Raw genomic sequence first — 15,788 nt, 5'->3', positions numbered from 1 at the left:
ATTGACTGGTCTTCTCAATTCCACGAACTTGCAAACTTTTGGTTGTAGGCCTTTGAGGAACAACCCTTTTTGAAAACCTTCATCCAAATGATGGTTATCCCATCTCTTCAGGATTGATTCCATTCACGAGACATAAGCTTCTATTCTTTCTCCAAAGGATTGACTTAGGTTCATGAAGTCCTCTCGCATCCGCTCTTCAAAACTTTCATGCCTGAATTTAGTGAGGAAGGTCAACTTCAGGTCGTCCCATGTGCCAAAAGTTCATGCTGACTGTCTCTCATACCATTGAAACGCTACGCCTTTGAAAGTGGCATGGAAGATTGCTAACCAATGCTCAGGGGTTCTGGCATTGTTAGCCATACATGCTATCATAAACTCTGCTACATGAAGATTAGGTTCTTCATTGTACTCTCCCTTAAAAATTGGCAATGGGACTACATTTGCTGGCGTGTCATCAATATTTCCAAGACAAATGTGACTAGGAAGGGGACCTTGAGTCGCCATGGGGACTTCTGTAAAGAGTTCTTTTAGGGCGTCAAAGGAGGCTTCTGCTGCAAGCTCATTCTCAGCCTTGATTCTTGCCTTCTGTCTTCTCACATACCTCTGGACTTGTTCTAATTCTTGCCTCTTATTGCGTCATTCATCAGGGGTTAGCTCCAACCAGTTGGTTTGTACTCAACATAATAGAATCGAAGAGGGGCTTCAGTCTCTCGAGGATTCTCTGGCCGACATCTCTTCTACTTCCTTCTTTTCAACATATCTGAATTCAGCTTTCAAACCACTATAGAGGGGGAGATATTCCGTTCTGAAAGTATCAAAACTCTTTCTTCTTAGAATCGTTGTTGTGCCATCATCATAATAATGCCAACTTCTGATGGTTTCAATAGTATATGTTGTAAAGAACAGCTTGTCTACCAACTTTCAGTGGGTTGCTAATTGGACAAACATTGTCAGTGTACCAAGCATCCCACATATCTTGTTGTTGAGCATCCACAAACAAATTCCAACTCTTTTCCTTCTTTTTTTTATGAACCTCCACAGACCACGACTCCTAAAGCTTCTTCACGATCTCCCACTTGATGATGTCTGGAAACTTCTCAATGAATGTCAAATCTTCCATGGATGGTAATTCTCTCATTTTCTGTTCTTCAGTTTGCTCCCAAACAATTTGCCACCAAGATGCACGTCTCTGTTGCTTCAATAGGAAGAGGAAATAGTCTACCACATAGAGCTTGCATCATGATGGTAATATGTTTCCGCCATTGTGGGATGAACTTCTTGTAGAAAGTGGCTTTTACAATAAGAATCTCTAACTCTTCAGTGGAAGAAGGGATTTTGCAAGCATCCATTGAATTTTCCTTTTCTTAGCAATGCCATTTCCTTCATTTTCAGCCTCTTCTGATGCTTGTTGATGGCAAGTTTCCCCAGATGCGCACCAAAAACATGGAGCCCCAAGAGGAACACCAAGAAAAATGGTTTCTACTACAAGAAAATCTATCTTGTAACATCAACAAGCTTTTATTTCATTCTTTTGATGACCAAAACAATGAAAACAACAAATCTTCACACAGCAACATAGTAAATATCTCCCACAGATTTGATAGAATCAACCATAATCTTCAACATCTTCATAAAATCCATCATAACAAAAAAGAACACAAAGGAATACACCACTTTTGAATGGAAATCAATCACATAGTATTCATCTTCATTCTTCATAGTTCTCTTCTCTCAATCTCTCATAGAAAGATACATTGTTTTAATTGAATTGGCTATCTCTGACTCTCTCTCTCTCTCTCTCTCTCTCTCTCTCTATAGTACATCATCTCTTTTCTACAATGATCAAGAATGGCACTTAATAATCCTTCTTAGGTCGTGGATGCACCTCCCAAGAGGTATGGGAGGTATGAAAGGGTACCAGAGCCACTACAATGTCTATTCATAGCTCATTACTGTCACTGTCACTTCAGTCTTCTCTTCAGTCTTTAGCAACTGCTAATTCTATTTATTTTAGCTCTTTTGAACTTAGATTTGTCCTTTCCAAAAGTTAGAAAACTTTCCAAAAGTAACACATACATTCTACAGAACACTTACAGAAGATCTACAGAATAGAACAAAATAGGAATAGATCAGAGACAGAGCAGAGACAGAGGCTCTAAAAAAGGTCTATAGAGGGTTACAGAAGGTCATCAGAGAATAGCAGATCCTTATAATTCATACTAAAACCATTCAAAATTATCAAAAACTATTCAATAAGCTTTCAAAAGACCTCAATCTTCATCAATCATCAATCCCTGCTTCTTACAGAAGAAAATTAGAACAAAACAAAAGCTAAAGAGAAGGTATCAGAACCAATCAGGACATCAACAAATCTGACCAGAACATCACAGAGCTTCATATTTGTCAAGAATCGTGTGGTGGGGGACTTGCTTGAGCTACTGCGCCAATCACACACTGTATACACAAGAGGAAGCTCACTCAAGGACACAAGAAGAGAGATGGAGGCCAAAACGTTTTCTTGCTGGTTTTTTCTTCTTCTTCCACTCACTATACAATGTACACAAAGTATAGATAAGATACAACATAAAGAAAAGTGGTCTACTAAGTCAAACAGTGCATAACGGACTACACTAATCGACTAGCGCTATGTCTTTGCCAGCTGTAGGTAGATGTAACAAACTAAATATAATAAGTGATAAGTCAGTGGCCATGTGAGTATCATAATGACCACCAACGTGCTAAGTGTAGTCGTGCGGATCCATCTAGCTAGGCAGTCTATCATCAATGTCCGCACGTGTTGAGCTTGCCATCTCAACACTCCCCCACAAGCTCAACTCTATCTCTACAACTCCAAGTAAGCTTCCAACTTTTGAAGCTTCTCTACACCCAATGCCTTTGTGAAAATGTCAGCTATCTGATCCTATGTGCTGACATATACCAAGTCAATGTCTCCTGCAAGTACCTTCTCTCTCACAAAGTGGTAGTGCACCTCAATGTGTTTTGTCCTAGCATGGAACACTGGATTCCTAGCTAGCTGTATACTGCTCATGTTGTCACAATGAATGATAACTGGACCATCTCTTTGCACATCCAAATCACCTAATAACTTTTGCAGCCATACCACCTCACATGCTGCCATAGCAGCACCTCTATTCTCAGCCTCCATACTCGATAGAGCAACTGTAGGTTACTTTTTGCTACTCCATGTAATTGCTGCACTACCAAGGGAAAACATGAATCCACTTGTAGATCTTCTATCTGACATGCTACTAGCCCAATCTGCATCTGTGTATCCAAAGACCTGTACGTCCTTACCTGCCTCATAAAAAAGTCCATAATGTAAAGTGGACTTCACATACCTCAATATACGTCTAACTGCATCCAAATGAGGCTTTCTAGGCATCTGCATAAACTGATTGACAAGGGCAACAACATAGCTAAAGTCTGGCCTTGTGATAGTCATGTAGATCAAACTCCCTACTATCCTCCTGAACATAGTAGGATCTTCTATCTCATCCCCAACATCAACACTCAACTTCACATTTTGCTCCAATGGTATTGACAGAGGCTTACATGCTATCATACCATACTTGGATAACATATCCAAGCCATACTGCCTTTGGGACAGCCATATACCATCATCACATCTGATCACCTCAATACCAAGAAAGTATCTCAGCTCACCCAAATCTTTCATCTCAAACTTCTTTTTCAAGAAGTCCTTAACTTCAACAATCCCATTGTCACTATCACCTGTAATAATCAAGTCATCCACATAGATGACTATGATGACCAAACCTGCATCTCCCTTTTTCACATAAGGTGAGTGATCAGCATCAGAAATACAAAATCCAATATTGACAAGATACTCTCCAATCTTGTCAGGCCATGCTCTAGGTGCTTGCTTCAGCCCATAGAGTGCCTTCTTTAACCTGCACACATATATGGGATGCTCTTAATCCTCATAACCTGCTGGTTGCTCCATATACACTTCTTCTTGCAATTCACCATGCAAGAAGGCATTCTTAACATCCATTTGCTGCAAACTCCAACCTTTAGCTGTTGCCAAGGCAATCACACACCTAACAGTTGCCATCCTAGCAATTGGACTGAAAGTCTCTTCATAATCTATGCCATATGTTTGAGCATAGTCTTTTGCAACCAGTCTAGCCTTATACCTGCTAACTGAACCATCTGCATTATGCTTGACTTTGTAAACCCACTTACAGCCAATAGCTTTCTTACCCTTAGGTAAGGGTACCAAATCCCAAGTCATATTGGCTTCTAATGCAGCCATCTCCTCATCCATTACTGCATCCCAATGAGCATGACCAACAGCATCCCCAAAACAAGTGGGCTCAACATCCTCAACTAGTTTCACCATTTAAGCATAATGGTAAGCTGCATAACCTTCAAAACCAAATCTTTTAACAGGGTATTTGACCCTGCTAGATCTGTGTACCACTAGATCACTCAATTGAGCCTTTACATTACTATGAGCTCTATGTACACCTGGTGTCCTGACTGAAGGAATACCAAGATCTTCATCCAAACTCTCTGAACCACTGAAATTTCCGTCAAATCCCAAATGACTGGTAGATGCATCATTACCATCCAGCACTTTCTTCTTTCCTTTGTCCTTCCCTGTAACACTTATAGATTCACCTGAAGGTGTGGGGCTACTCCTTAGTCTCCCAGACCAAGGGCTCACTGTAGGTGTAGTACTAGATGATGTTTCTGGTCCACTAAGACTCCGTGATTCTTGTTTACTTTTTGCACATAGCTGTCCTGATCATTATCATTATCCAAAACATCACTAGCAGGTGTATACCAACTTCCCATCTCATCAAAGATAACATCCCTGCTCACTCTGAACTCATCTGTGGGCAGGGTTATAACAATGATACCCTTTCTGCTCTAAAGAGTATCCAATAAAAACACATTTTTTTGCCTTTGGATCAAGCTTCTTCCGTAGCTCATCTGGCATATGAACGTATGCAACACAGCCAAATACCTGCAAGTGCGATACATCAGGCTTCTTGCCAGTAAAGCATTCTTCAGGAGTCATCCCATGAACTGCAGCTGTGGGAGTTCCGTTCATAATGTAAACAACAGTATGGACAGCCTCAGACCAAAAATGTTTGGGCATATTCTTTCCAACCATTAATGCCCGTGCAACTTTTGCAATATGCCTGTTTTTTCTTTCTGCAACACCATTTTGTTGTGGGGTATACCTGCAAGTAAATTGCCTCTTTATCCCATGAGTCCTCAAGAAGCCACTGAACTCATTAGAGAGGTACTCTCCCCCTCCATCTAATCTCAAGCACTTCACTTTTAAGCCTGTTTATGTTTCAACAGCTGTCTTAAAAGATTTGAAGTACTCAAACACATCACTCTTTTCCTTCATGAAGTATACCCATAGCTTCCTTGAACAGTCATCAATAAATGTGATAAAGTATTTGTTGCCACCAAGAGATACATTCTGTATAGGCCTCCAAACATCAATATGCACTACATCAAGTATTTTTCTACTCACTTCTCTGTCATTTGAGAAGGGTTATCTTGCTTGCTTACCAAACTGGCATGCTTCACAGACTTTATGCAATTCTGCAACTGTAAAAGAAGGAAACCCTGTAACCAATCCTCTGAACTGCATTAATTTCAGCCTTTGCACATTTGCATGTCCAATACATTTATGCCATATTTCAATATTTGCAACTACTCCTTTTCCTTTAGCATACATAGCATCATCCATTGCAGGAATTCCAGCATCTAAGGTGAACATTCGTCCAACTCTACTTCCTTTTGCGACCAACCTGTACTTATCATTAGAGTCTTCTACAAAACAACCTTTTGCATTGAATCAGACCTGCAACCCTTGCTCTACCATTTGGCCAACAGATACTAGATTCTTTGTAATTGATGGCACATGTAATAGATCGGTCAGACTCTTTGTCTGGCCATCATACAAGGACAAGGAAACCTTTCCAATGTGTGAAATTGGGTGGCATGAATCATCACCCATCTGCACATAACCTGGGTTTTGTAAGTCCTGCATCTCTCCAAACCATTCAACATGACTGGTCATATGATTAGATGCACCTGAATCGACATACCATACATCATCATGTGTCCCCTTTCCTGTAACTGCATTCATCATATGTTGCATAACAAACAGACGCTCATTTTTGTATTCATTCTGTCGTAAAGACGATGCATAGTTTCCTTGCTGCAATTTACCACTGCGAATATCATCCTTCTTTGCATAGCAATTGGTTGCAATATGGCCGGTTTTGCCACAATAATGGCAAACAATAGTAGAATTTCCAAAACATATATGCTGCCATCCATCTCTTCCTCTAGAGCTCCACCTGCCTCTTAAGTTTTCTCTACCTCCAGAAACTTGCATTTCACAAAACTATTGATTGAACATGTTTTTCTGGTTATCGCCAGCATGTCCCATACCACGGCCTCTCAAAGAGGATCTACCACGTTCCCTTCCTGAACTCAAGTAAAATGCTTGGACCTGTTCACCATTTCTTTTAGACGAATCACCCTATATATTGATCTCTTCAGTGATCATGAGAGAGATCAGCTCATCAAAATCTGGAAATGGCTTCCATACATATACTGAAGTAACAAATGATTTCCATGTCTTCTCATTGTTAAGGCTACTCGGAGTGGATGAAACCAAATCATCATTATCTGGCATTGCATCAATTTCTGCTAAAGCATCTGCAATGCTCCTCGCCTTCAACACATACTCATTGACAAACATTTTCCCTTTCTTAAAGGCATTCAACTCTTGCTTGAGTTGAATCTTTCGTGCCTTTGTATGTACTGAAAACATGCTCTCAAAAATTGTCCAAGTTGCATGTGAAGTTTCTGCATTCCTGATATGTCCCAGCATAGTGTTATCAATTACTGCAGATAGCCAGTAAATCACCTTTTTGTCTTTCACATTCCACTCTTTCCATGCTTTTAACTCATCTGCAGTTGGAGGGATACCCAGCTCTGGCTCCTTTTCTTCACCTGAGACAAACTCATAAAGGCTCTTTCCAATGAGAAAGTTCGTCACACGGAACTTCCATGAAGGGTAGTTGTTCTTGTCGAGCTTCTCAATAATGGTATTTCCACTATTCTCTGCCATTAGTACAAACAAGGATACAACACAGTAAGCTAGTCTTCTGCAATCTTTCACAACACGTGCACAGTAATACACCAAGCAACCTTTTTCACTAATTGCTCAATAGTACATGTAATTTGCAACCTGTTTGCAGATAAACCTTATGTTTGCTTCCTGCGAACACCTTAAAAATTACAGATTCGCAATCTGTAACCTGCGCACCCACTTTCAGTCAATACAATTGAAATCACAGTGTACCCTGAAACTGTTGTCCGCAACCTTGCGGCTCTAAAATGGGGCCTGAAATGGCCTTAGACGCCCAAAATAACTGCGGCAATGCACGAAAGGCTTATTTGCAGAATATATAGTTGTTTGCTCGCACACCAAATCTCACAGCAATCTGAGATTTTTGCTCGACCCTGCTTCTAGTGCCTCCACAGGCACTATTCAAGAGAGAGTGTGGAAGAATGGGAGAGCTTCTTACCCATTTCTTGCTTCCTCGAACCTTGCTTCTTCTTCTTCACTTCAGCCTTCAAAATCAGCCTCTCTCAGTGGTGCGGCTTTGATACTATGTCAAGAATCGCGTGGTGGGGGGACTTGCTTGAGCTGCTGCGCCAATCACATACTGTATACACAAGAGGAAGCTCACTTAAGGACACAAGAAGAGAGATGGAGGCCAAAACGTTTTCTTGTTGGTTTTTTCTTCTTCTTCCACTCACTATACAATGTACACAAAGTATAGATAAGATACAACATAAAGGAAAGTGGCCTACTAAGTCAAACAATGCATAACTGACTACACTAATCGACTGGTGCTATGTCTTTGCTAGCTGTAGGTAGGTGTAACAAACTAAATATAATAAGTGATAAGTCAGTGGCCATGTGAGTATCATAATGACCACCAACGTGCTGAGTGTAGACGTGCGGACCCATCTAGCTAGGAGGTCCATCATCAATATCCTGTAATGAAGGGGACCTAGGAGAGAGAAGGAGAAGGGAGAGACTGCAGATAGGAGAGAGAAAGAGAGAGGAAGAGGGTGACGAGGAGAGAGAAATACTAGGAGTAGAGAGAGAAAGGTAAGAAGAGGAGAGAGAAATGGCTGGCAGCCATGGAAGGATAGGGAAGAAGGTGAAAGGACAAATGTGTATTCATCAAAATGATCCCTATGCAGTGTCCCTTACACCTTTTATACTTAGGTCAACTTGACCTAAGTATTTCCCCTCCATTACAATCCATCCTCACTCAAAATAAAGTTTTTGTCCTAAAAAACAAAGATCGGACTTATTGGTATAGCCAAGTAGTGGGCTGCAGAGTACTACTCTGTACAGCATTACAAGTGGCAAAAGATAGGGGGGGTTCTTGGCATAGACCTAGTAAAAGATTGCCTAATATTCAAGAGTAGTACTAGTCTATGCAGAGGGTCAAGGTCAACCTGTAGCCACCCGGGTCAAAAGGGAAAGTGGTATCGCTGCCATGCATTGGATCAGCTTTCATAAGGTCAAAGTCAAGTACAACTCTCTTTTCACCTTCTCAAGCTTCCATGGCTTCCTCTTCTTCTTCCTCTCTCCCTCTTTCTCTCTCTTCTTCTTGCCTTTCGCTCTCCTCTCCCTCTTCTTCTGTAGTCCTTCTCTCTCTCTTTCCCCTTAGTTAGAACAGTTAGGTCTCCTTCATTACATATCCGCACGTGTTGAGCTTGCCATCTCAATAATATTTCTACTAAGAATCATCATGAGCTTCCAAAACATAATCAATATCATCCAAAAAACTCTCAAACATTTCCAAAAACAACCATATATCACTCAAAATCCATAAAAAATCAACCATTCATACCTCAAAAATAACAAAAATCAGTCCAAAATTTAGTCTTTTTCCACTGTCAACAGCCTATGTGTTTCTAGCATGACGACAATGAGTGTATTCTATGGGAGATCTAGTAGAGGCCATCTTTCTCTTAAGTTATGGCTACAAGCATGAAGGAGAGGAGAAGATTAGTGAGTATGAATAGACGTGTCTTGCATATTGATGGGCTCTCTATGTGTGATCTTGAAACCAAACTGATTGAGTTAGGAGGATGTTTACCATTGGAATAAGAATCATAATGATGGTTTTAATTAAGGGTTAGAAAGGAGGGGAAAGGAAATGAATTACAAGAGGAAAATTAAAAAACTAGCAAGAAGGAAAGGATGTTATGGGAAAGAAGGGGCCATGAACATGAAGGGGAGGCGCCATAATGCAAAATGGAAGATGGAGACGAAAAAATTGATGATAAGCAGGCTGGGAGCTCAAAGATGACTCGCCATAAAAAACACAAAAGAGATGAGACACGTGTAGAGAAGGGTGAATCTGGATGAGCTGGAACTTGATTCTACCAAACATGAGGGAGGCGTCATCTTCAAGACAAAGAGGAGATATGGGCAATTGGAGAAGAGGGGGAGAGAGAAAGAGATCGTTGAAATCTGAAGGAGGGCGTCATCATCTTCTTGGCGCCATCATCTCCTTGAACTCCATCTTCTTGGGCACCATTGGTTAGAGAGAGGCAGAGAGATAGGAGGCTTGCCAAGCTATCAAAACAAGAAGATTACAAAAGAAATGTAATTGGGAAGGAGCAAGAGAGGAGCATTGAAGCCAATGGCTTGTAGAAAACCATCGCCATGTCTTCTCCTCCAATCTCAAATTTGGAGCTTCAATGTACCCCCTTCTTTTGAAGTGATAAGATATGGGAATAGTCTAATGCCTTCCAATCGCTCTAGTTCGCTCTTGATTTCGTGGAGGCATGTTGGAGATATTGAATTATTCTTTTCCCCCTCTTAGTCATCAACATGAAACTATGGAGGCTAAGCTCTTAAGCTTGAAATTAATCAAGATTAAGTCTTAAGAGAGTTATAAATGGCTTTTCCTATGGCAACAATGCAATTCGAAAATGAAAACTCAAGGAAGCGGAAAATGATGAGCTCGTTGTTTCGAATGACTAGATAGACTTCCCTTGGCTGGATTGGAAAGGACACGGCTCCCAAAGACGCAATTGCAATTCTCCTACTTTACGTAAGTGCCTTAACTCGTTTAACAACAAAAAGTGATTCAACATAAATATTTCTTTGGTTTATAATTTATATAAAGTATCTTTGAACCTCATTTTCAACTCTACATGGCTGTTAGAATTTATGTAGGTTTGATTGTATATTTTAAAAATAAAAAATAGTAATAAATACTCTAAAATGGCTTAAAATGATATAGATAAATAAAATATTTGGTTGATTAATTATTTGTTGTAATATTTTTATAATGAAATATATATTGCTAAAGTTATTTTGAAGTTTTTTAAAAATTTTTGGAAGATGTTTAAAATGTCTTCAAAATAGAAAAAATTATTTTGGATGAAAATTATAGTATTTTTTAAATAAAAATCATGTTTTTAATTCAACAAAAAATAGGATATTCTATAGAAAACATGAGAATATAGTTTTAGATTTTTAATACATTTTTCTTAGGGTTAGAGAAAAATAAAATTAATTTGATGTTATTATATTGAACATTATTAATATAAAATATGGTGTGTTTAACTTTATGCAAATTAAAAGTATTGATGAGATATTAAGTTATACCAATATGGGACAAGGGAAATGTTTATAAGGGAAATTAGAGCTTATGGGTTTGCGGAATGTTAGTTGATTCATTTTGAATATTTATTGATTAATCAATAATAAAAGAAATTTATCATATAAGGGTAGAGAAGGGATAATTTAAAGGGAATTTAAATGGAGAGGTGGAAATAGAACTATTGGATTTATGCTCTGAAATTTACTCCTTGAGGGATAAAAATCCTAGGTTTAGTATTTTAGTGTCCATTACAAAGATAGAGATGAAGTGCGATAATAAGTAAGTTTATTATATTAGTTGGACTACTACGAATGAGTGTCGTAACTATTGAGGAAGGCTAGAATACATCTTAGAAATTAGTTATCAATATCACCTATTCAGTTCAACAACTGCTAGAAGTTGACTTAATAACCTTGTTAAAAGTGGCTTGGGGTCTTTGGCCGATCAGCTCACAGGAAAGTCTAAGTTGTGTTCACCAGGCTGTCACAATACAACTCCTAAATGAATTTAGAAGTGTCAATGTGAATATGAAAAGGGATTGTCTAGTTTGGGGCTCGTAGAATTGGTGTAGTGGTTAGAGCCTTTTTCAACTCCTCATATGCACATTGGCAGTCCTCGATCCACTAAATATAATCAGCAACTTGTATAAAGGTCTAGCAATAAATGGATAGTTCAATACAAACTGCTGATAATACCCTGTATGGCCTAGGAAGTATTGAACTTCCTTGTAATCAGTTGTTGGTGGTGGAAGATTGACAATGACCCTAACTTTCGAGAAGTCGATGGCAATGCAGTTCTTTGGCACCACATACCCTAGGATGTATCCGTGCTTCACCAAGAACTAGCACTTTAAGAGGTTCAACGAGAGACGATATAATAAAGATCATTCAAAGAAAACTCGAAGTTTGTCTAAGTGTTCCTTCCAAGTAGAGTGAACGCACTGATTGTCGATGAAAACCTCTAACTCCTTCCTAAGCATATCCTTGAATATAGTGCACATGAGCCTGTGGAAGGTAGTTGGCACATTAGTCAACCCGAAGGGCATGACTATGTGGGCAAAGACTCCCCACTTAGTGGCAAAGGTAGTCTTGTGCCTATCATCAGGGTGCACTTGCACTTGATTGTACCCCAAGAAGCCATCCAGGAAATTGCAGGCCTCTTTACCAACCACTCTCTTGAGAATGTGCTTGGTGTATGGCAATGGATAGTTATCTCTCTTCATAGCAGCGTTTACCTTTTTGTAGTTGACTCACACTCTGATCTTCCTATTTTTCTTTAGTACGATGACTATGGGTGAAACCCAGTCCATGTCCTCAATCTCGTAAATGAATCGTGCTCTCATTAGCTTATCAATTTCTTCCTTGATAACATGATCATGCTTTGGGTTCATGGGATAATGTTGCTACTTGTTGACTGACATTGTGTCGGGTGTCATGGGTATATTGTGAGTCACTCCACTCGGATCTACCCCTTTGAGTTCCTCCAAGGACCAATCAAAGACATCTATATACTCTTGCAAGAGAGCAATAAGACTTGCTTCCTCTTTCTCGGTCAGGTTATCGGCTATAAAGACAGGTCGGGTGTCCCCCCTCCTTGGCTAAATTGACCTCCTTGACCTTGGCGAGTTTCTATTGGTTCGCTTGCTTTCCCCTGTGCCTAGCGTTTGGCTCCCAGGAAGATCATTACCCTATCGAATTTTTTGAACTTAGTGAATCTCTTTGGTAGGTCTTGCAATTTTCTGTTCTCCTCTAACTCCACGTCCTTAGGCTGTTTCCTTATTTCCTCCTTTAACCTTCTGCACTTGAGGTGGATGGGCAAGTCCCCTTTGGTGCGTCTAGTCTTAGAAGGTCGAGGCATTTCGGGATCACTATCGGAGCTTACTTTTGATTCAAAATCAAACTCTCTGTCTTCGCTAGAGGAGGGAGTCTCTCTTAGTGGTCATAGCTCCGATGGTGAATTCATCCTAAGCAATGGCATGGCACTTAGTTGGGCTAGGCTTGCTTGCTCAAAGTCTATTGTGCCTACGTGCTCCAACTAGATGCAATCACAATCCATGCACATGACTCCTTTTTTGATTCTAAAGGCATTTCCCTTACATGGTTTGGAGTCTGCTCATATTTTCTCTATCACTCGTCCCTCAGTGTCGTATTCCATTGTGTCAATTTTCCTTTCACTCTCGTCATCACTAAAGCAACAAAAGTCCTCATATTTGTCGTTAGAGCTATCTTCGTCTGACTGTTTGTCATTGCCTAAGTCTTGATATGTCTCATCCTTCTCGTCGGTGACTAAGGCCCAATTGTACATCAAGTTTAAGTCATGCACTTTGGTCCATCGCCACTGAGGTTCGCTCAACAGATCTTCAAGTGGTTTAAGGTTTGCTGATGGGTTACCAACTAGCTTGTTGGTTAGGTGCTCCAAGATCTCATGGAGCTCTCGCTCATTGTTCAGTACTTGGAATATGATCAGATTGGGTCCTCTCCATGAGCTCCTAGCCATCATGTAAATTGGCACTATGGGCTCTCCTCGGGTCTTGCCATTGCCTTAGCAGCTTGCTCGCATTCTTCGTTGTCTGAGAATGGCAGGCTGATTGTAGCAAGGACATGCATCTAGTCCCGCTTGTCCTCAGGACAAGGGATATACTTAATCAATGGTCCGTAAGATTTTCTATTGTGGACGTCACTCTTCAACATAGTGGAGATGGCATCTAGGTCGATGGGTGCGGTCTTCTAGATGTCCATTTCCACTCTTATGGCTTCCATTTGATTGCCTAGGAATATTAGACCTTGCCCCAATCTTCTATGGCTTTTGCATTGTGCATCTAGGGTCGGCCTAGCAGGATGTCATAGTCCACTCCCTTCATGACTATGAAATCAATCGAGAATTGGACTCTTGCAATATTTACTGGCCAATTCTTTAATATGCCAAATGGTTTCACTTTCATCTTGTTAGCTAGTGTGATGTTAAACTTGGCCATCTTGACCGGTGGGTTACCCCAGGTTTGGAGCACTACATGACTTAGCACATTGACTCCTGCTCTCGTGTCTACAATTCCTTTCCTTGTGGTATCACTTAGAGCTAAGACTGGCAAGACAACATGCATTTTAGTTTCCTCCCAAAAAGCATTAACGTGTAAGGATTTTGGCACTAAGTGCAGTGTAAGACTCGGTATCTACATCTCTGCATCATGTTGGTGCCAGTCAACACGGCAACTTGCTCCATTGACCCTTCAACCCACTATTTCAGCTCTTGCCACAATAGCAGATGCTGCCTAAGCAGATCTCCTAGGCTTAGCACCATAGGGATGATCACTAATGCATTAAGGAGATTGCTAACTTCTTGCTGCTCTCCTATCCCTATGTTTCTTGGCCAACAGCCTTGATTGATTCACTAGCACATAGTGTTTAGGCTTTGTCTATGCGGCACTTCTTGTGGTACAGTTGCATCTCTTGATTTTGGTTGTGGAGGCGACATTGGTGTGCTCATGCTTGAGAGATCATCGATCTTGTCTTTCAATATGGGTTCAGTGTCTTTTAGGTATTCTTGGGCTTCTTTCACCCACTCCTTCACCTTTTCGATGGCTTTGAGTTGGTACTTTGGGTTGGGGTACTCCCCGACCTTTGCACTTCCCTTCTTAGCCATTCTTGGCGCTAATGTTTCTACTTTTGTGTCTGTCACTTTCTTTCTAGCATAGATAGCATTGTAGCACTCTCTATTTTCATAGTGGCCTTTGCGTCTAGTTTCTTCTTTCTTCTCCTATGGCTCTTCTTTTTTATTGAGGATGTGTCTAAGTTGCTGGGTCCTGGTAATGATATGCTAGCCTGCTTTATCTGTGTGCGGGTCATGACATGCAACTGGATAGGTGTAGCCTCCCCATCGAGTCTCTTGACACCGAACAACCCCAATGGGGCCGATGGCTCATTTGCCAAATTACAGGATGGCTTCCATCTAGGGCAATCAACAAAGAGATGTGTGATTCCGCATTCAGTGTATCTCTGATCAGCCTTGTCTTGATTTGCTCGCTCCTTTTCAGGGCAACGCAAAGAGATATGTTCTAGGTGACCACAAGTCCTTGGCTCTTGGTTCTACCCTACTAAGCCTCTACCTCTTTCTCTACCTAATGCCATCACTGGTACGAGCTCCTAAAGCTTCTCTCCTTGAGCTGGTCATCCGCTCTAATGGCCTCTTCAAAGACCCTAGCCAGCATGTCTCGCTGTAAGCTCGAGTTGCCTGCCAAGGCCTTGTAGAGATTTTTTCTTCATATTCCATTAATGAATACTGTGGGACACCGCTCTTTTAGTTGGTCACTCATCACCAGTTGGAATTCTCTTGAAGAGACTCCTCACATGGGTCACGCAATCCCAGATATCTTCCTTATTCCTCTGCTTAACATTAATCAACCGCACTAGCAAGTCATCGAAGTATCCTGGCTTGAAAAATCTCTTAATGAAGAGATTTTTAAGGCTATTAAAGTTGGCTCACTCAACAGAATCTAGACTTGTGTACCACGTCCTTCCCTTATCGCCTAAGCATAGAACAAATGCTTGCAAGCATTGAGTGAGGTTGGTGAGGCCATTGGCCTTGCAAACCTGCTCAAACTGCTCCACGAACTATATGGATCATCATTTGGCTAGTATTTATCTAGCTATTTTGCGACAATGAGGATTTTTTATTGGCTCTTGGATCCCTGGTTAACTCCTAGTCTTGTGAGTAGTGACGTTGCTTGTGCCGCAACACTGTGCTCTACTGCTGTGTTATATAGCAATCGCTTTGTCAGAAGCTCCCTTAGCGTGAGGTCTCCTTCTAGCGTGCTCTCTCTCTTTGCGTCAGGTCCTATCCGATTTTTTCTTCGATTTTTGCTTGCTAGGCTAGCACTCACTGGATCTCTCGCATTTCCATGTTCTTGCATAATCTCTTAGTCTGTTGATCTTGGTTATAAGCCACTATGCCATGCAAAGCCTTGTGTGCTAGCTTTCTTTCCTCTTTGAGATCTTCTATGATAGCCTCCATAGGTCTGCCATGGTGGTCTAGCCGAATTTGAGTGTCATATTTGTTCACCATTTGTTG

This window comes from Lygodium microphyllum, chromosome 26, assembly GCF_053477565.2.
Source record: "Lygodium microphyllum isolate KBCC chromosome 26, Lygodium_microphyllum_v1.1.10, whole genome shotgun sequence".
NCBI lineage: Eukaryota > Viridiplantae > Streptophyta > Polypodiopsida > Schizaeales > Lygodiaceae > Lygodium > Lygodium microphyllum.
The sequence above is the reverse complement of the archived record's forward strand: the minus strand, read 5'-3'. Positions refer to the sequence as shown.